The 22,345-nt window shown below is 26.7% G+C and overlaps 1 protein-coding gene across 1 annotated transcript in view; it reads right to left on the bottom strand.

The window, feature by feature from the left end:
- Window positions 1–22,345, bottom strand: part of LOC112601343 (slit homolog 2 protein-like) — a 56,279-nt gene that overhangs the window by 33,276 nt on the left and 658 nt on the right. The window lies entirely within an intron of this gene.

The following is a 22,345-nucleotide window of genomic DNA, read 5'->3' as shown; positions in this document are numbered from 1 at the left end:
GTTTATTGCGATTTTTATCTTTTTGATTTATGATATAATCGTGTTTTATTTATTCTATTATTAACTCTCTGTATATTATTTGTTATTCACATTTTAAGGTTTTTGAAACATTATTTGTTTGGCACAATATTTCAAGACAAACGGAATGTTTAATATTTCGAACGCAACATCGAACGTGCTCGTATCATAACCTGTTGTCTGGCTGTATGTACGGTTCACTATCGCTAATTATTCGTTCGTTCAGTGTACTCAAAGTAAATACATACTCTAAAAACAGAAATTTCTATTATTATAATAAAATAGCTTAATGGAATAAAAAAAATTTTGTTTCGTTATTAAATTCAAACAATTATTTGATTACTATCTTTGGGTCTTACCCGTAAAACAATGCGTTAAGATTCAATCGTGAACACCAAAAAACATTTATGTCGAAATTTTAACCTTAGGACATCAGCATAATGCACTTAAACTAATCACCTAGTGAATACGTAAAATTTACATTCACACATAACTACCATACTTAAATATGATTTTATAAAGACTAATATTCCTTGGAAAATCTCATTCGCTATTCATTCCTTCACTCGTTTTATAGCAGTTATATGCCAGTGCAAAGTGGATGACTTCAATATTTATAATATCCAATACAATACCGTCACATTATAATATTATACTTATCGAAAAAAACAGAGTATAAGTATTAGTTTAAAAAAAAACAGCTGTTAGCTTTATTATACATAATTTTATAATTATTCTAATAAATACAGTTATTATAATTAATTATATTTATAATTATGTACGTAATTTAAGATTCTGAGCGTACCTATTATAACTTATATGTTATATTATTATTTTTTTTTAATAAATAAATGAGAGCAATATTAATCAATTGATTAGTAATTAGAAATATAATATGTTCTAAAAAAAAACTTTGATATTTTAATACATCAGCTTTTTCTTTTTAGAATATTGAAAAATACTGTGTAAAAAAGTTGTAGGAAACAATGTTACTATTATATAAATCCATATTATTTTCAATTTAATATTTTTTTGTATGATTCAAAAATTAATGTTGTAGAAACTTAATATAGAGATGCAAATATTATAAAAAATCATTACATATAAGTCATACTTAGCTAAACTTTAAATAATAATTCCATCTTTAAACTGATTTTTTCATACTTATAATTCTAACATGAGATAGTATACACATATAACTAGGTATAAACAAAATATAATATGACTTTGAAATTCAAAAAATCTCATTGTAGTTATTTTATTTACTTTTCATTTTAAAGTAAAAAAAATTTAATTTAAGCACACTTTCTGTAAAAAAATTTTTAATAACTTTTTGTTTTTTGATCTTTTTACATAACATTTAATTCAGTTACAATATAATATTATAAACTTTATATTGATTCAACCAAATCTTAATAAGTTAATTACATTTATGTCTATTATTAAATCTACACAAATATTATAATATATAAAATAATTATAATTATTTATTACATCTGACGTATCTCAAGGTGGTCTCGCCTGTCTCCGGTACTATTCACCTTTTTCATAAATGGATCATATCTGATATAATTTATGTTCATGTAGATTCTGTTTTAAACTAGTGCTTCCAATTATACGTAATAGTTTTTGGTATCATGTTAAACCACTGTCTAAGCTTTAATACCAATATTTAAAATGAACATTTAAACTCTGAAAATGTTTGATTTCATCAAAATTATACCATCTAATTTTAATATTTATACAGCTCTATAAAAGTATGATATTGTGAATTTTGTACTTTTCCGTTTACAATATATTATGATTTTGGATCCACTTTTGTTACATAATACCTGCCAGTTTGAGCGCATAGGCGTATATTTTTTATGATATGCATCTTATACACTGCGTAAAGATTACTATTCTGTACGACTACACATCGGTATTAAAATAAGTAAATTTAGAAAAATCGGATGATAGAAGAATCTACCTTAACTTAAACTCATATAACATGTTAATTTTGCGTATACCCACGAGATGTTTTGCACCGATACCGGTTCAGAAATAATTGGATATAACCTGGAGAAATCATTTTTATCGAACCCCGGTTCTCTCGCTGGACAGAGTATAAAATTCTTATCTAAACTGATATATAGACAACTTGATTCAAGTGTGAGGTGTTTGGGAATAACATATGACCATTTCTAAATACTCATATTTTTTATTAAATTTCATTTTTTTTTATTAGTATATTGCAATATTTTAATATTATTTTAAATATCTGTGAGTACCAATTATGTTGTTTTGAGTGATTTATAATGTACCCCACAAATTTATGAAATAAATAAATAAATTTAAAGTGAAAAAATGCAAATGAATAATATATTCTACAGTATTAAATAAAGATGCAGGCAAATATTTTGATTAAATTTAATTTTCAGTTAAATATTTACTTAATAGATTTTGACGAATTATAATTGAACTACCAGCGTGCTATATGTTACCATAGAAACTATATTATTATAGTCAATAAAAAATTGACCTTGTGAGTCAGCTTGATAAATAATTTCATCTAATTATTATTTATAATATGTTCTCATATAATATTATACTATTATACAAAAATTTAACAGTTTGTCTAAATTAAGTAAAAAAAGTTATTTAGTATTGTCTATCAGATAATTAAAAATATTTAACGGTTACAAAATATAATATTTTATAATTATTGGTTTAAAATTAAAACTGGTTTTTATAATAAATAAAATTTACATTGTTTTAATTGATATAATTTTTGGAACAAATTTCACGAATAAATGCACAAATTTAAATAATTGCGTCAATTCTAAAAAAAATTTTACTTTTAAAAATATATATTTAAAAGTCTAGCCACATTTTAGATGACGAAACTATTTGATTTCGTTTTTATAACACTTCCCAGAAAATTTTATTTTATTATTTATCTTTGTACATATTTTTAATACAATCAACCCGTTTAAATTATCTGAACAAATGAAAAATTTTCAATAAATCTTTTATATTGAAATATTCCATCTCAATAATATAGATATTTACTTCAATCGAATAAATGAAAAAAGTATTTTCTGATGACGAGAATTAAAGCACAATTTATGTTTCTCTTTTTTCACCATTTGTTTCAACCTCTTGGGTGGGATACTCTCAAGTCTTAAAATGTATAGATACTTTAAAATAATGTATAGCATACGCCACATATTTGTGTCATGTCCAAAGGCAGATATATTTGACGAATAATTTAACGTCTTTGCTAATAGCTTTAAGTGCTCTTAAGTTTCAAGTGTAATAGGTATAATGTATGGGTGTGACTATGGTGCTATAAATTTACACGAAGAGACTAGCTAGGAAAAGACAGAACTTGAACTTCAAAAAGCAGAAAGGTGCTTGATTTATGTATGACATGGTTTATTTTATGTATTATATATAAATATGTATAAAAACATGGTAATATTAGTACCTACTCTCTGGCACAAATTATTTTACATCTTAAACTAAAGATAAAAATAATATTTTTACAAAACTGTATTTTTAACTTAAGTTTTCGCAATGTATCAATATTAATAGGCATATTTTTAAAATTATCACATGTACACCATTTTGTATAAAAACGAATCTATTTTTCAACCCTGATGTACATTAATTCTGCGCTTCCTCCCGATAATAATTCATGTAAAAATTAATTTAATATATTGATATGTAACATTAACATTTTTACTTAATCTACCCCAAAAATGTGATAAGACTGAAATTTTTTGTTTAGCCGATTAACGGTTAATTTTGTATTTCAGCAAAAATGTACAGATTTGTGATACGTCGGTAGGTACATGACAAACATGGACATTCGATCTATAACTATAGTTAAACTCTGACAAGAATATTATTATTACTTTTATTATAAAACAAAAACTTTCTATAGAATTGTTCATAAATATTATTGATATTATTTCACTCGTATGGCCATGTATACAATAATATACAATACTGACAACACTATGTTAAATTGTCGCAGATTTCCATCATAAAAGGGTTTGTTCGAACTTGATACGGGTCGTGACTTATCGCCGCCGGGGACCGGTTCACTCGGGTAGATAACCGACGATTAAGAGCTTTTGTAATCACTGGATAAAGGTCGTCGTCCAGCCGTCACAGTTCTTTGCCCTCGCCGGTGCCAAAAACAACTCGGCCCGTGCTGTTGCCGGGTGCAACGCATCGCGCAAGTTCGCCGTTTAAGTGTGCGTAGTTTTGATTTCGGACTTGTGCGTTACCACATAACGGTGTGTTGTGGTGCCGATTTTGTTCAGCTGGTCGGCGGTGTTGGTGTCCAGGACGTTTGATAGTTGCTGTCGCCTGCGATACACGTGGTGGCCGAGCGGATGTACACATTATATAAGTCCATCTTCGTGAGCCGTATCGGCTTGTATAATATTGTCTCCGGCTGCTGATAACGATTTCCACCGCGTGATTATTATTATCATTATATTATCATTATTATTATTATCATTGTATTTAGAAATTGGATCGGGCGCCCACTATTATTTATTATATATAGTCGTTATTATTATATAATTTATGCACGACGTGTTACATAATATTATTTGTCATTGTCTTATTGGTTGTCATTAAGTTATTTTTTACATTAACCCTACAGCATTTCATTGTGGTCTTCCCTTCCAAATGCTAGGTAATAGCCGGCGACGCATCAGAGTTGATTTGCAGTTAATAGAAACAGAATTTGTCCCGGAAGTAAGTGATTATAGTGAATTAATAATACCATCAACCATGCTAATTTATGTGGAGGTTTGATTGACAATTGAATCTTCATTGATATATATCGACCAATATACTGTGATAGCATATATTATATATTATACGTATAGTGACTTACTGTGTATGCCGATGACAATCAAATCAAAAAAATGGCAATAGTATATATCGGATATATTTTACAGTAATTTATCGTTACAAGTTATGTTATATATTATTATGTGTGTATTTATAATATTATTAAAATTACATTTTAAGATAATTATTAAATTTTATGTTGAGTTACTAACGTACCTACTTAAACGATAATCACAGCGCAATTTTTTTCATAATATTGTGTTATCACTATTCAAGTTGGTTCTGAACAAAAAAACCAAGATTAATCGATGAAGTACCTAATCTTCTAAATCATTTATAAAAATTATATTTATAATTTTAAATGTATTCGTTTCAAATGTTTCAATACACAGCATCCATTTTATTCGTCAATATCTATTATATAGGTCAATGTAATATTTTATGATTAATACAAATAATGTTTAAAACTTAATCATAGAATATATAATCAATTTCGTTAATTAGTTTTTCTCATAATCAAATTCTATTTTTTGTAACATCAATATAATAATTAAATTATTCTCGTTAAATATTAATAAATTCCATTTATTTAATTATATTTGTAATTTATGCTTCTATTAATAAATAAATTGTATATTATCATAGATAGCACATAAAATTAACTACACATTTTAAAGTATTTAGCCACTTCTATAAGCCAATTATACTAACTTATTGTGTAAATCAAATTCATACAGTGTACAAAGGGCTCAGTGAGACTGAACACACTCAGGCATGGCCAATCTGATAATTTTTATTATTTTTTATAGCAATTTTATGTATCTCCAATAATTTATTTATTAATTAAGCTATATATACTTAACATAATTTGTTTAATGAAATATAAATATTTTATGTTAAAATAATGCACCACTATAATAGATCAATCGTTTGACAATTAAAAAAAAAAAAAAATGTTAATAATGACTAAATTAAATAAAAATATTTATATATTTTAAGCTTTGCATTTTATAAACGTTACATGACAATATGTACAATATTTTTATATAAATTATACGTACCTCACTGCGTACCGTATTGGAGACCTGAGAGACAACATTTAAAAAAACTCTATTATTAGATAATAATGAGTTAAAGGTTAATCAAAATTTTATTGAATTATTTGAATGCCAGATATATATTTTCTAAAACAATTTCATCACTATAAACAAAAAATATTGATAATTTTAGTGTTATGAAGGAAATAAAAAAGTACGTTTCTCTGTACCACAAACTCTCCTATATATTTATTTTAATTTACCAATTTTAAATTATTAAAGTTATCTTTATATAACTTTTATCATCAAGTGTTTTTTTTTTTTTTTTGTTTGTTTGTTTGTTTATCCAATACTTATTGCTGTCAATTTACACGACGCGCCAATATAATATAATACTATTTGATTTAGATTTACAGGCATGATAGTCATCGACACTTAACTTGGACAGATACAAGTGAAATTATGCTTTTCTTCCGCCTTTTTGTACGTATGAGAACTCGTCAAAGAAACATCACCTGCACTATTAAATTTTATTTTCGACTTAAATCCCGTATAGTTTAATATAAAATAAGTGTGAAAAGTCGCTACGCGTTATTTATATTGTTTAATGACAACGTTGCGCGTTAGTATAGTATTATAAATGCCGCGGTTTAAAACGTTGAAAAATGATACAGTCCACGGGACAGTATTACTCTTGGGGGAGTTAAATACTACTATGCTATATACATTAATTAGATCTGGGCAATTAGAAATATCCTATTTGTTCATGTTTTATAAATTATGGAGGTCACACAATCTTTTTCCAGTGAATATTTAGTTAATTTTTTTTTTTTTAACCAGGCTTATTATTATTATTTTTTACCCTATTAAAACTGCGATTCGTAGAAACGAGTGTCTATATATATTTTTTTATTTTTTTATCTCGCACTGCAGTTGATTGACAATCAATAATAATATATGTAGGTATAAAACAATATAGTACAGTGGCTATACAGCGTAAAGTTTTAAAAATTATAATTATTATATTATTTTTTTAATCCAACACAAGGTGTCATTTTTTTTAAGCAGATTGCGTTACCGAAAATATTGTTACTTAATAAACAAAATATTGCCACTATTCTCGTTTGTTATTTTTTAAATGATTGCAAAAATATTATTATTACGTATCTTATTTTGATAAGATATGAATAAATCGAATTATTTCAAACTTTATGATATACCTACTCGATGAGACTATTAAATTATTCAAATACAATAAAATATATAAAATCCCGTGAAATCATATGAAATTAAATGATTCACGTACGATACATGTATTATGTATTGAAACTGCAGAAGATTTCTTTTGATTTTAAAACTTTTATCGAAATGTTAAGAAATATTTATTCAAAATATGCTTTTATTATTCATAAAATTTTAATTTTAAACACAATTTTAATTAGGTACAATGAATATTGAATCGTATTAACTCATCAGTCAACATTTTAAATTGATTTTTTAAATCAACATTATTTTTTTGTCTGATATAGTGATATAATTAGACAAATAACATAAAAAATTAAGAAATTCCAAAATAAATAGTCACAAAAATTTATAAAAATATAAATTTGGTAAACATATTTATCATCTAAACATTATAGAGTGATTCATCTTATTTTCATTTATTAATTTATTAATTTATTTTATTTCTAAATACATTTCTAAACACAATATATTTTAACATTTAGACTTTTAATACTATTTAACGAATGTCCTCATTATTCATGTTCATTTTTTACTGCAAATTGTTAAGAATATTAAATTATTTAATTGAAAATGTTGATTATTGATATATTAAAATAAAAATTCTAACGAGTAACTTTTGAATTATTAAAATTGATGTACTAAAGAGAATAGTCCAAAAACGGTATTCAAAAATTAATTATATAAATACAAATAGTAATTATATTACAACCAAATTGTTTATAATTTATATAATTTTATACTCTCTTGTGGTTTATTATATTTTCTCTAAGAATTTTGGACGTGACTAAATGCAGTTCGATCCGCCAGGATCTTATTGTGATAAGGACTTCTCCTGTAATAATATTTTTCTTCGTACAATGTAATATAGTTAAGAGTAATATTCTCCAACATTCCTATACTGTTAAATAATGCTTCTACGAATCAGCTTAAGCTAAATTAATTTTCTAACAAGTCTCTCTAAACTATATCTAAGTTGCCTGCCTAGACATAAATTTGTAATGGATATCCCAAGCGTAGAGTATGATGCTTGCATTATAATATTATAAAAGACACTCCACAATATTCCAAAGACATTTTTGTCTTTTGAGCGCGTGCCACTTTAAGGCAAAACATTTTTATGACATTATATCGTCGTACTTTGCCGTCATGAATTCAATACCTTCTTAGATCCAGTTACAAATTTCATTACCGTTTTCAAAAATTCCTGTTAACGTTCTTACACACGATATTGTTTAAGAAGGAAGTTTAAAATTAAATAAATAGTGAGTTCTTATAAATACGTTAATATAAATAGTGAAACTATAAATAACTCACTATTTACGCCGGTTATCGTACCGACTATAATATAAGATTATTCACCAAACAAACTTACCCTCATTTTTGTTTTAGTAATAAATTTATTCAAATTTTGATTTTTGGAATTTTTAAATTCACTTACAGGACCATGTTTTCAATATTTAATTTATTTTTACTACTTAAGAAGTGTCTAATGACAAAATAAATTTCTATTTTTCAAATAAGATCCCCTCTCCTTTTGTTTGTTTTAAATAATGTTTTTGAACATGTTTTAATGTACCTATCTAATTCAAAATTCGAACGAGTAGTTTCTCAATTATTAAAATGTTTATACTATAAAGAAAATTGCCCTTAAAAATGGTTTTACAAAAATATATAATATATAGTATATAACATTTAACCAATTTTCGTTAAATTCTTGATGGATTAATTTTGATTATAAAAATTTTTAAATCATTATATTCTCCATATTTTAAACCCATTATCTTGAACCCATGTGATCCTTAGTACACAAAGTTGAGTAACAAAAAAAATCTCCTGTGTAGCATATAGGTATATAACATAATTTACAAGTGAATACATTTGATGTAATGCAGAAGTTTGATGAAATTATATTGTCTAATAAAACGCTGGAGGCAAATACTCGTATTATATAATATTTATTATTGTTTTAAGTTGGAATAATTCAAAGTAAAATAGCATAATAATTCGTTCTAGTGTTCGACAAAAACAAAGAAACTATTAAAAACAATACAAGCAATAATAATAATGTGTGCGACGCTACAACGTTGTATAAAACACAATAGTAATCATAATAACGATTATAATGACACATAACATATTATAAAAATTTATTAAGATGGTCCACAATCGTCATGGTACGCGTTTTTCATGTGTGCGCAAATACAGTGTTATGAAAGGGATGTTAAACTAACTTATCTGGCCGTTTTCGAGTTATAGATTTTAAAAACGAGAAAAGCCCCGCCCGCCGCCGCGTCGAGGAGCTTCGTAGCTGCAACCCAAGTGATATTTTAACATATCGTTATTAGCGCAGAAGCATTAAACAAATTAGAATGGCCAAGAGGACTGCATTTATAGTTAGTACAGGTATATAAGTAGTGCGTATATATACCTGGACGGCTACATATTATCATGGAGGGTCGTAGAGTATATCATATATATATATATGTATACAAAACGAGAGTTAATTGTATTAAGTCGCATCGTGCTCGGCGCTTGTTTATTTTACGGCTTTGGGGAGAAACGGGCGCACACACACACACACACACACACACACTCGTCGCTAGCACGATTGTACATACACAGTGCGGTCTGACTTTCATACATACACACCCGTAAATGCATATTATATGATATTATTCGTTAGACCGAAATCTCTATAGCGGGCGTGTGCGAGTGTACGCGCGCGCTCGCAAGTACGCCTCAACACGGTATACTATTACGACGCGATGTGGAATTTACCGCGAAAACACGGCGGCGACTCGCAATACGCATAATATTATTATTGTTCGCTCTGGGAAATACCGTACATAAATCTAGATTATGAAATAGCACGCAAATACGATAACACGTTAGTATCGTGCACTTATAGCGGCAAATCCGTGAGGTGGGAGGAGGATCGGAGATGGTGCTGGTGCATGGGTAATAATATCGTAGTATTTAAGTATATTGTCGTGTTATGCGTACCTACGTTACGCGACATGATAATATTGTAATAAATAGTACCCTGTGCAACGCAGAGATACGCCTCCTTTTCAACTCAAACGTCAGTCATGTACTAAAATACGTAATCAAAATTAAGAATCTGCTAAAATACACCGCCAGAAATATCTTGTGCAAATCTCTAACCGCCAACCCATTGATAAACAGTCGCTCAACTTTTGGAAATCGTATAACAATTAAGAAAGGGAAATTTTAGTTTCCAGTCACAAACATCAAGCAAAACTCAATCTACACTCTCTACCCCCCTCCCCACACTCTAATCGCCAAATATCAATAATATTCAGCTCGCCAAACACAGTAAAGTGGTTGACATAATACAGAAAAGTGACAACTTGGTCATACTCATGCGTAACCATTTAATGGAAATAATGTATCAACAATATTCGGATTACGTTCTAATCATTCCGCAAATGTATACAAAAGTCTTTAAATATATTATTCGTGTGAGTTTTTCAGTAATTACAAACTAAGAGAATCTTTTCTTTTTTTTTTTTGGTTACCGTCCTATACTAGCATATGCATACTCGTATACATAAAGCAGAAACTTGCGCTTTTTACGAAATATTAAAAATCATCACATCTTCAAACCGAGTCAACTACAAAATTGTCATCATTAGTGGTTCTTATATAATGTCCTCGCTAGAATAAATAAATCAACATAATTCATGTGGGTCCTCTCGTGTAAAGAGATACCTGGAAATATAGAAAGCAGGCTCAATATCTCAGAAAGTTTCCAAATCCTAGATTTCAACAAAAATGAATCCAACAAAATCATCTCAATATTATCCAATTATTGACTTAATTTACCTATTTCTAATAAACTAAGAAATGTAAAATTAACCTTAAACAAATTTAAATACCACCTGGCCCATAGTAATAAAAGAAAAGAAGAAGTAATCATCACTCAAAAAATATTATGACGCACCCAACTAACTCATCAAAAAAGAATCAGCACATACAATACATATATTAATATTTAATATAATATATATATATATATATTGTCTAATGTAAACAATAGAACATAATAGTGATCAACTGCTTTATACAAATCTAAACAATCCATCTTTAACACATCTAGCTGTCAATAAAAAGAATACCTCAGCAATCTGCACATTTTTTCACGAGATAAACCAAACTCAAAAGCTGTAGAATATACAACCATTTTACACCTATTAATAATAAAGATATAACTTATATTAAGCCATTAAGTTGATATAGGCTAAAAAAACATTACTGTTTAGGCCTTATCAAACTATAAAAAATATAAATATAGATATATTTATTATTCATGGAAACGTAATAAGTATAATAACCTGTTATGAGAGTCTGCTATAACTCCGATGTTGGTGAAGAATTTAGAATTGTACCCATGTGTTTGCGAACACCCTGCAGCGGTTTTTGTATATTGCAGCGCTTACTTAAACTATAGCACCGAATGTCGTACGTTTCGTTTCAACTTTTACACGAAAATTGTCATCAGCGCATTTTCAATGTTTTTAGAATTTTGAAATTCCCGTCGTACACAATCTACGTAGTGCAAAAATGGTCACAAATATCAGTTCGACTGGTGCGGAAGCAATATATAAAATACGACTACCCACACGTCTACAACACAATAGTGATCGATGCTTTTATGATATTATATTACATTACAATCATTACATTACATTACGAACATGAAATACTTTTTTCAAAAACGTTAATCTTATACCATATAATGGCTCTCGAATGATGATGATGAAAATAATAATGATGTCTTTTGACTACTATCCGGCGAGTGAACTCGCTGTTTGCGCGAATGCTTTCTAACTTCATTAGTTTCGTTAATCGCGTGGGCCGCATTCAAAAAATATTTTTATATTTTTTTTAAATTCTATTGTTTTAAACCAGTTTTTATTTGCTTCTGACGACTTTCTTTTGTCTTCCATATCATCATATACAACTTATATTAAAATTTGTTGTCTTTAACGTAAAATATTATATATCTACGTGTAGGTACGGTATTTTTCATTAATAATTTAAATTTTAAATCATTATTATTTATTATTTCAATTACATTAGAACTATGACTATAGAAAAACATGAATACTATAAAATATAGCAAAACGTAAGATGCATTGAACTCGTAGAAATTATAACCGTATTGTATTAAAATGCAATCATAACAAATTTACATCTAACAACTATTTTATCGTAATAATATGTATCTGATTCTGATAATGCCAACACTTCAATATTTATGACCCAGTGGTGATGAGATTTAGTGGTACACTCTCGAGGGTGCTTAATAATTTAACGCTCACTAAAATATTATTGAGAAATACTAAGCAAAACATATTTAGTTGTAAGTATATATATCATAATAAAGGAATACAAAATGTGTCATTTGTAATTATTACCCCAAAAAACTAAACCGTGATGGATCTCGTTGTTCTCGATTTTTAAAATAAAATATTATGTTTATCTAAATAAAAAAAAAATAAAAAACTTTCATAACATTATTTACAGGTACGCATGTAATATTCACTTGAGACAAAAATATTTAAACGATCAGCGTTCACCAATAAGTATATTGTGAGTCCCTGTAGCAATATCACGGCTCACCCATGATAAATACTCTCCGAGGTATTTACTTTTTACGCCACTGCAAAATGTTTTACTGTTTTTATGGATATCCATACCATTCGAGGCTGTCGCCTATTTTCAGTGCAGTTCGTCAAATATGCGCGTAACAATGGCGATACGGATGAATTTTATTTTTACTGCTCATCTAAGCTGATTTGGTATGGAAATAAACTATTTGGGCCACCTTTTTAACTATAAAAATAACATAAAATATTGTGCATAAGGTGTATTATTTATAAGTATACCTTGATTGTGCAATACGATATAAAAAAAAAGATAGTGTGATAACACTCGGCATGTTAAAAAAAAATGAGCACTTAATTTGACAACTTTATAATTTAAATACATTCCCCCGAGAGCGTCACAATATTCGAATTCCTATATAATTGTACAGTTATACACTTCGTACAGAAAATTAGAAAATAAGAGTTAATTTTTTAACATTAATTAAGTAACTGTTTCGATATTTTATTAAAATAGAACTTTATTTATTTTGAAAGAACTATCTATCAGTTCACCTATATATACACAACAACCCTACGGTCTCTACGTTTATTTTTAATAATAAACTTTATATCAATATTATATTATGTCTGTGAGAAACTTAATTTTAATTATTCAAAGTATTTTACCTTTGTAAAATTCTATATAAAGAATAATTTAAGTATACTTTTTTACTAAAATGTATTTGTGTTAATCATCGATCGCAGTAGTTTAACGTGATTATCTGAAGAATAATTTACTGTTGTGAACTTCCTTATCGTTTATCATTGTCATATTTTTTACTAGAATTAATTAAGTAAAAATTGATTAAATTTACTGATACTAAATTACCTATATATTAAATTATATGAACACTTCAGTATTTACTTGTATATATTTTAAGCTATCAAACATTTAACATTAATGTTGTTGGTTAAAAGTACAAAAATAATTAATTAACTTATTTTTAATTTCTACTTTTTTACGTTATTATATAATACTTTTGGAGCTCAAAATTTCATTTTCATCTCAATTTTACTAGTTTATTCAGACTTAAATAATTTTGAAATAAAATATTTTTTCGGAATTATTTTATTTATAACGAAAAAAGCACCCACAATATTTTCAAAATTTTAATGACCCATTCTTGAATTAACAATATTTTGATATAAGTTCGTTCTATTTTTAATTTTATGCTATGTTTTGAGAAGTCATAGTAATGATATCGTGATTTTTTTGGGAGGTCTAACACCAGTATATTCATGTTAAGTTTAGGAGATAAAACAGATACTAAAGTTTACAAAACTCATTTAAAAAAATTCAAATATATATCTTTCTTTTTAATAAGTTTACATATTCATTTGTATACATATTTATTGAATTGTTCTATTTTTTTTTAAATCTTATTCCGTTACAGAATGTATGATATTATATTTTTTTCAATATTATGGAGTACAGTGAAAACTAGAAAATAAAATCTCGAATACTATGGTTTTCCCGATAGAAATTATTCTAACTAAAAGGTTGTCGTAAAAACAAGCATTTGTTTTTTCGCAGACTTTTATCACTTTATCTTATCTACTTCGTGTTGTTCATTTATAGCAAACAAACAGAATAACACGATAAGAATTAATTTAAATAAGTGTTGTTTACAATGATTTATGGCAAAAAATAATAGGAATATGGGTCTTCTCCCAATTAAATTTCTCAATAACAAAATTGCCATCATATTTATTTTTAAAATGTACATCAAAGGTATTAGGTAATGATTATACATTTTTTGAAGGTAAAAACGAAAACTGACTGTACAACATTTCTGTGAAATATTTTAGCAAATCTTTTGTTAACTATTTAGTGCCTTTATATTTTAACTTTATCTCGTGTCAATATAAAAAAAAATGTACTTTGTTCTAAAAGTTATGTTAAAAATGTTATTTATCATTGGTTGTTCTCACAATTAGTTAAAGTCTTACTCTTACATAAATTATATTAAATTATAATTTTATTTAACTATTAATGTATTACTCTCTACTTTTAACACGATATTTTAGCTTAAAAGAGATAAATAACTATGTAAATTAATTTGGTATTTTCTTTACATGAATTATGATTTTAAACTTAAATTTAAAATAATATATAGAGAGAGTATAAATACTCATTGCCAGTGCAAAACTTTAGGGAAGCGATGATTGAATCACTCGCTATTCGAAGTAGGACTTGACTATTTGTATGTACTTATAAATTATAATTGTATTCATAATAATAAAATATGCGTTAAACAATATTGAAAACTAATAAATAACTATAAAAAAAAACTAAAAATTTTACTATTGTGGTATTTAGCCAGTGAAGGGGAAGAGCAATCCATATCAACAGTGTGTCTACATTACAGAATGATCTTATTGTTAAAGCCCTTAACTTTATAAGCATCACTATTCACTGCTCGTTATATTAATATGTTATTAAAATCATCCTATATCTATAAAGGTTGTATTGTCGTAAAACGATTAAACATAATATAATTATTAATATTGTGTCATTATTGTTGTACCGCATCGATTACTGTAATATTATTATTGTTAATGTGCGTATATATTTGAATACCTATTATAGTATAATATTAAGTTATTATATGATTAAATCGTCATTTCAGCGCAGTGCGCGTAGATATATAAAGGAGATATATACGATTACAACATAATTATCAGCGATATTCCCATAAAACTTGTTGAGGGTATACTCTTTCAATTTTAAATGAAAACTTTAGGGTGCTAAGAGAAAAGGTTTGCCGTGTATCCGTGTAATTTTCAAAATAATAATAATTTTGTGATGAAACTATTTTTGACCTATTCAGTGTAACAAAGCCGTTACCACAACATTGGATATGTAATTTTATTATATTATTAATAATATGAATATTACCAGTTAGTTAATTATCATGTCATAGTTGGTTATATTCAACGACAAACCACGAACGCCATCACAGGTACACAATTTTCATCAGCAGGGAAAAAATGTCACTATTTAAAAACAATATTTTGTTCGGTTTTCAACAGAGGCACAAATCGCTCAATACAATAACAGTAACTAATTTTTTTTTTTTTAATTCATTGATACTTAAGACCTAAGAGTATACCACGTGTACGGGATGTGCCCTATAGGAACACCGCTGACCATCGTAATATCATCGTTTCGATTGCGCGCTATCTACTACTTCATAACACACAATATTTGGGTGCACAAACCACCCCGCCTACGCCGTAAGGTTTTTAAATACTTTAAGCGCTACAACTACAACTGTCCCATCGTGTATTATATTATTAGTGTTATTATTATAGTAGCGGTGCGCTGGCCCCGATGGTGGTCCGACCCCGTTCTCCGCAGCAACAACAGCAGCTTTGCAATAGTATATAGTATGTATAGTATTAATACGTGGGTATAATATGTATATTATAATGTAGGTATATTAAACAAGCGCCACGGGCCCCTATCGTTAATTAATTACCTACCTGTGTTTGTTGGTATTATTATTATTATTCAATGGGATTTGCCACACGGATATTATATTATAATCGTAGCGGCGGCGTCGGTATTACTGTATTCTTGTAGTGTGCATTATACTACTATGGCCAGCGATGCTGTGTAGTGTGTGTGTTCCATAATGCCTAATAGTTGTAGTGGTGGTCCAGTGTTGTACAACAGGCCAGTCGACCTACTGCAATTAATAGGATTAGATCCGGAGCCACTATTGTCGCTGTGCGTTTCGGCGGCAGCGTGGCGGTGCGGTTGTGTTGTATTTCGCAATGGTCCGCTAATTTATTCTTCTGTCCAGGGTTCGCATATAGTATTGTGTTTGCGTAAATATATATATATTATTATTATTATTATTATTATTATTGTGATTATCATTATTATTATAATACTGCACTTGCCCTCAGTCCGGACGTTAAGCGTGGTTAAACGGATTTGTCTAATTCGGCAACAGTAATAATATAATAATGATATATGCACACGCGGACCATACGTGAAACTACGGGTGAATACGCCGCGTCACGCGTTTTATCGTCGGTGCATGCACACGTTATACACCTATGAGGTTATAACTATATAATATTGTTATAGTATATTATTAATATATTATATCTCGGTGGTAAGTTGTAAACAATACAATTTTGTTTGTTTCACCCCTTCGGATACTCGCGTACGACCGAAGTTTTAATACGTGTAAATATGATGTTTATGATACGGATATGAACGGAGAGATTCATTTAACGCGTAAGGTACTCAAAACATTCTTGAAAATATCTCTTTTACATAATCTTAAATCGTTACTAACCTTTTTTTTTTATTATTATTATTTTTTTTTTTTTAACAACGACGCCGCGAGAACTGCCTTCCGCAACGAGATCATTACTAATCTAACCTTTTTTTGCTGTTTGAACTACTGATGCCGCCGTGGGAATCGCTTGCGTTTTACTTCCACCAAACCTAACTTAACATCATCTAACGTAACTAGAAAATTACATTTTTTTTCACTATTTTTTCATAGTTATCGATTTTAAATTTTTACTCCTTTGAATGATTATAACACACATTTTTTATTTGATTTCCAAAGTAGACTATTAATTGTTTATATTGATTTTAGTATATACAAAACAAATTTCGAACAAGTTGTTTATAAGTATTCAAAATTTAACTTTTGAGTGAAATATAAATGAATCAACATTTTGCGAGGTATCTATGCACCACTCAACTCCATTTAAAAAAAAAAAAAACTTTAAATACTTTTAAAACATATAAACTATTCGTCTAAATTCAACTTTTATGTATCGAAATAGATACTCCAAAAAATATTTTACTTTAGAACAGTAGGAATTATAAAATGTATATTAACACAAAAAAAAAAATAAATAAATAAATAAATATAACGATAGAAATTAGTAAAATAAAATATTTTCAATAACGTTAATAACCTTTTTAAATAATTGGTGTCTTGCGTTAAATAAATCACTCAGTATAAACTACCGTATCGTTTATGTATTATTATTTTTATTATATTATTCACTGCTGCACAGTGCACAATGCACATACGTAGTATAATATGTAAAACAACACAATTAAAAATATAATATAATATATGTGTACCATCCATACATAACTCAACACACTACATAATCATAGGTACACCGTACACGTATCAAAATCAGGTGAATTAACAACCCGGGGCAACCATGTATACCGACTATCTTGTGATACGAATTCTTGCGCTCACGGTTGTGTTATATTATGGTGGTGAGACGATAAACTGTATTCGACTCGCATTATGCATTTTCGTCGACGTGCCGCCGCCGGTTAATTGCTTTTCAAATTTTATTGTTTTCTTTCCACAGTTACCTACATAAAATATGTACCATATAGATATATAACGTGCATATTATATAATAATTATATGTACCTACATATACTCTTACCACCTTAAGTATAAAATGGTTACACATACAGATTTCGATGTTTTAAAATTTAATGATTTACCTACATGTGTGCAACTTTTGACAAATACTATATTTCACATTTAACTATTTAAGTTTTTATAATTAAAGGTTTTTCAAATTTTCTAATAATTTTTAAACATTGTATAATCGAAAACAAGTGGCTTAATAATTTGTGTGTATGATCATCCAAATCATCTACGTCGATAACCAAGATGAAAAATGTTTCATTTATATCATAAGACGACTAAAGTAACTATAGAAAAATATACGTTATAAGCATTTAAAATGTATCCATATTATACATATTTTATAGTAAAACTTAAAGATACTGCTTTGAGTAATCTGTTATTTATTTTATAATTGAATATATTCTTAAAATTAAACACAAATAACACACGAATTTTGTAATATTTTAAAAAATTATATAAACATCTCTTTTATACAATTTGGCACTTGCATCGTTACGTTACAACTTTTAGTGTCCTGATATTTGATACATTATACAGTGGTAGTGGTCGTTACTAAATTTTTTAAATTTAACAATTGTTGTCTTCTAAAATTATTAGATATGGCACCATTTTAAAATATAAGTCAATAAATGAAAATAATAAAAAAAATCTGAAAAAACGCACGTCAGAAATGAAACCATCGATAATAACGACGCGTATAATCTGTTTTCCCTTTTCCCAGTTAGTGTATGGTTATTGGTTTCACTGATAACAAATTTGTAGTAAACATAATTAAGTACTGTTTTTAATTTTTAAAATGAAAATTAATATAGTATGATGAAATATGAAAAAAACTATTAACACATTATTATTAATATATATACGTGATCAAAAACCTGCAAATTACTTAAAAACACATAATACATTGGTCATATCACCATATTATTATTACTATTATTATACAGCATATTGGCACCATAGTTAGTTTTGTTATTGATTTCCTTTTACCTTTTTAATAGTTAGTATCAAACATTTTCAGCCACCCCTTAAATATTGGGTATACTTGAAATATTACCTTCGTAACGTGTTATTATCAAGTTTATAATTTATTATAACGAATTCTTTTTAATTCTTTTCAATTTTTTTTATTTTTTTAGTAATTATTATAAGTTAAACCTATAATAAAAATTTTACTGTTAATATCTTATATTATATTTTATATATCATATTATTAGGATTTAGGACATTTAGGTTATACCTAAAATCTACAGCTTAATAATAATTTTTCTGAAGATGGCACATTGAACCGGAAACGCATTTTCTAGTATATGCAGTTTTTAACAGAAAAAACTAAAAACTTAAGTAACTAACAAATTATGGAAACATTTTGCATTTTAATAGGAATAATAATAATTATGCTATAAACTTACACTGATTAAAATAAAAATATAATAAGTATTATCTCAAAATCTAAATTTAACAATAATTAAATCCATTTATTACGAATTGTATTTTTAAAATATTTATCAAATGTGCGTATCTTATCATTTATCAAAACCAATAATCTTACTTATTGTGATCTTTATACTTGACATTTAAATCTATTCTAAATATGATGTGTTTTTTAATATACTGAACATAATGTATAGTAAAAAGATCAAATTTGTATTGTGTATTAGAGTTTTCTTAATTATTGCGGGAAAATTTAATTTCTAATAAAATGGATAATCATATTTTTCATTATTTTAGACAAATGGTTTGTCTCTATGTACATTTTAAATTGTAAAACGCTCCAATTCAAAGCGCGTACAGATAACGCGCACTTCTTCAAAAAAATATCCTGTTTTGAATCAAACTCTTCTTAAAATAATATTTTGAAATTAAATGTTTCTACATTGTAATAATTAATAAAGTACTATTATCTAATAGCCTGCGTAAATTAAGCGATTATCTGCTGGTCCACTAATGACAAATTTTACATTAGTATTGTACGGCGCAATGAATAGGCAATAAATGTGCTATGAAAAATTATTGTATTGGAGAAGAACATTTACATCTAAAATTTACAACTTATAGAAAAATATTTTAGTACTCACTTCATACTTCTTAATATTCTATCTATTACCTATCACTTTTTGTTTTAGTTTTAGTGTGTTCATGACTCATAACTTTTAAGGAACATTATGTAAAGGACATAATATACAAAACTTAGATCATTCGTGAATTGTACATAGATAGAAATTAATCAAATACTATATGATTCGACAGTCAAAAGTTTTAGGAAAAATAAACACTGCCAGAAACTTTTTTGAATATAGTTATTTTCTTTAATAAAAAAAAAAAAATAATGATAAAACGATTAATTTACTCATTACGAATTAGTGATCGTAAATTTAAAAGGTATGCACAATAATGAATAAATACATTTCACAAGAATTTTTTTAATTTTTATCGAAAGTCACGTTTTTTCTTCGACAATAAAAAATTCGGTAAATAATGAAATAACATATTTGTGTATATAGCATGTAAATATGCACTCTTTAAAATTTATCTTTACATATTTACTATTAATTATTCGTATCAAATTGAACAATGATAAAATATAAAAACATTTTAATAGAAAATAAACAATAAAATTATGTACAAATAATTTTATTGTTATACAATTATAAGTACATCTATTATATTGCATTCATTGTGCAATTGCACAATCGTACATTTTTTTTTTTTTTAATTCTCTAATAATAAAACTACAATAACTCTAGAATGTACGAGTATATATTAGTTAATAGAAAAATATTTGTAATTATTTTTATTAGTTATTTTTGATACTTTTACGGTTATTAATAAACAACAAAAAGCATTTAATTAAAATTTAAAAATTATTGATCGCAATGAAATTAAATAAAAATATAATTGTGCTCAAATAAAATATCAGTTTATATGTAAAATGTATGCACCAGACGTGTATTACCACTTACATATTATTGTCTACAAAAATTTCACTTATAAATAAAATAAATTTAAATTTATAACGAATATACAGAAATTAATTACTTTAAAACAATTTTAATTACACTATGATAAAATATAAATATTTTAGTCCCTAATTTAGACTATATAAAATAAATACATATAAAAACACAATAATATTTTTTATTTAAAAAACAAATGATTTGTAACGATTTTAAATATTCTTTATAGACATTTTTAGTTGTACAAAAATAATAATTTTTTATTGAATACTTTTAACTTTTAATTTTTAACCCACTCCTATTTTCATTTGTTTTCTACCTACTTATTTTAAGCTAATAACCCAACAGATGTCAAAAATCAAAATATTAAACAGTTTTAACTTAAATATAAAATTGTTCATTTACTATTTATAGGAACTTAGTACTGCAAGAAACGTGTTGCATTCGTTAGCTATTACAACTAAATCAACGTGATATTTCACATTTCAAACATAAAATAACTAATAAGTTACAAAAAAGTTATTACCGATTTCAAAACATGACAGCATATTTGAAAAAAAATTAATCTGCAATCTACTTTATTTTATTTTTTTTTTTTTTTAATTATAAACTAATTGAAAAAATGAAAAAAAAAACCATTCAAATTACCTAATAGTAATTTAACATTGCTAAATTATGACTTAATATTGGAATTTAGAACCATCAGAACTTTTTTCAGTGAAAAAATTAATCAAGATATTTAAAAAATGTTCAATCGTCGATCGTGATAAAAATCAAAATCGAATTATCTGATTTTAGTTATAAATATATTTTATGACAACTTAAATCATCCAAAAATAAAACGATGTATTGGTTCGTTCATGCATATAAAAATATGCTAATCGAAAATGTTATACCTATGCATATACAATGAATAAATCGGTACAAATTCGCATTCATAAGATACGATATTTAAACAAAAACATTTATTTTAAACCTGAATTAAAACATAAACTTTGAATTTTAATTGAAAATTATACATGTAAACCATATATTAGAACTCGATTTAATAAATGACACAAACTGCATTTTTATCTCTGATCTGTGTATAACAAACTAATGGTTTTTTTTTAATGTGCGTCATGCAC

Source organism: Melanaphis sacchari, unplaced genomic scaffold, assembly GCF_002803265.2.
Source record: "Melanaphis sacchari strain LSU unplaced genomic scaffold, SCAv2.0 Contig77_pilon_pilon, whole genome shotgun sequence".
Classification (NCBI taxonomy): Eukaryota; Metazoa; Arthropoda; class Insecta; order Hemiptera; family Aphididae; genus Melanaphis; species Melanaphis sacchari.
Note: the sequence above shows the minus strand (reverse complement) of the source record. Positions and strands in the feature narration are given on the sequence as shown.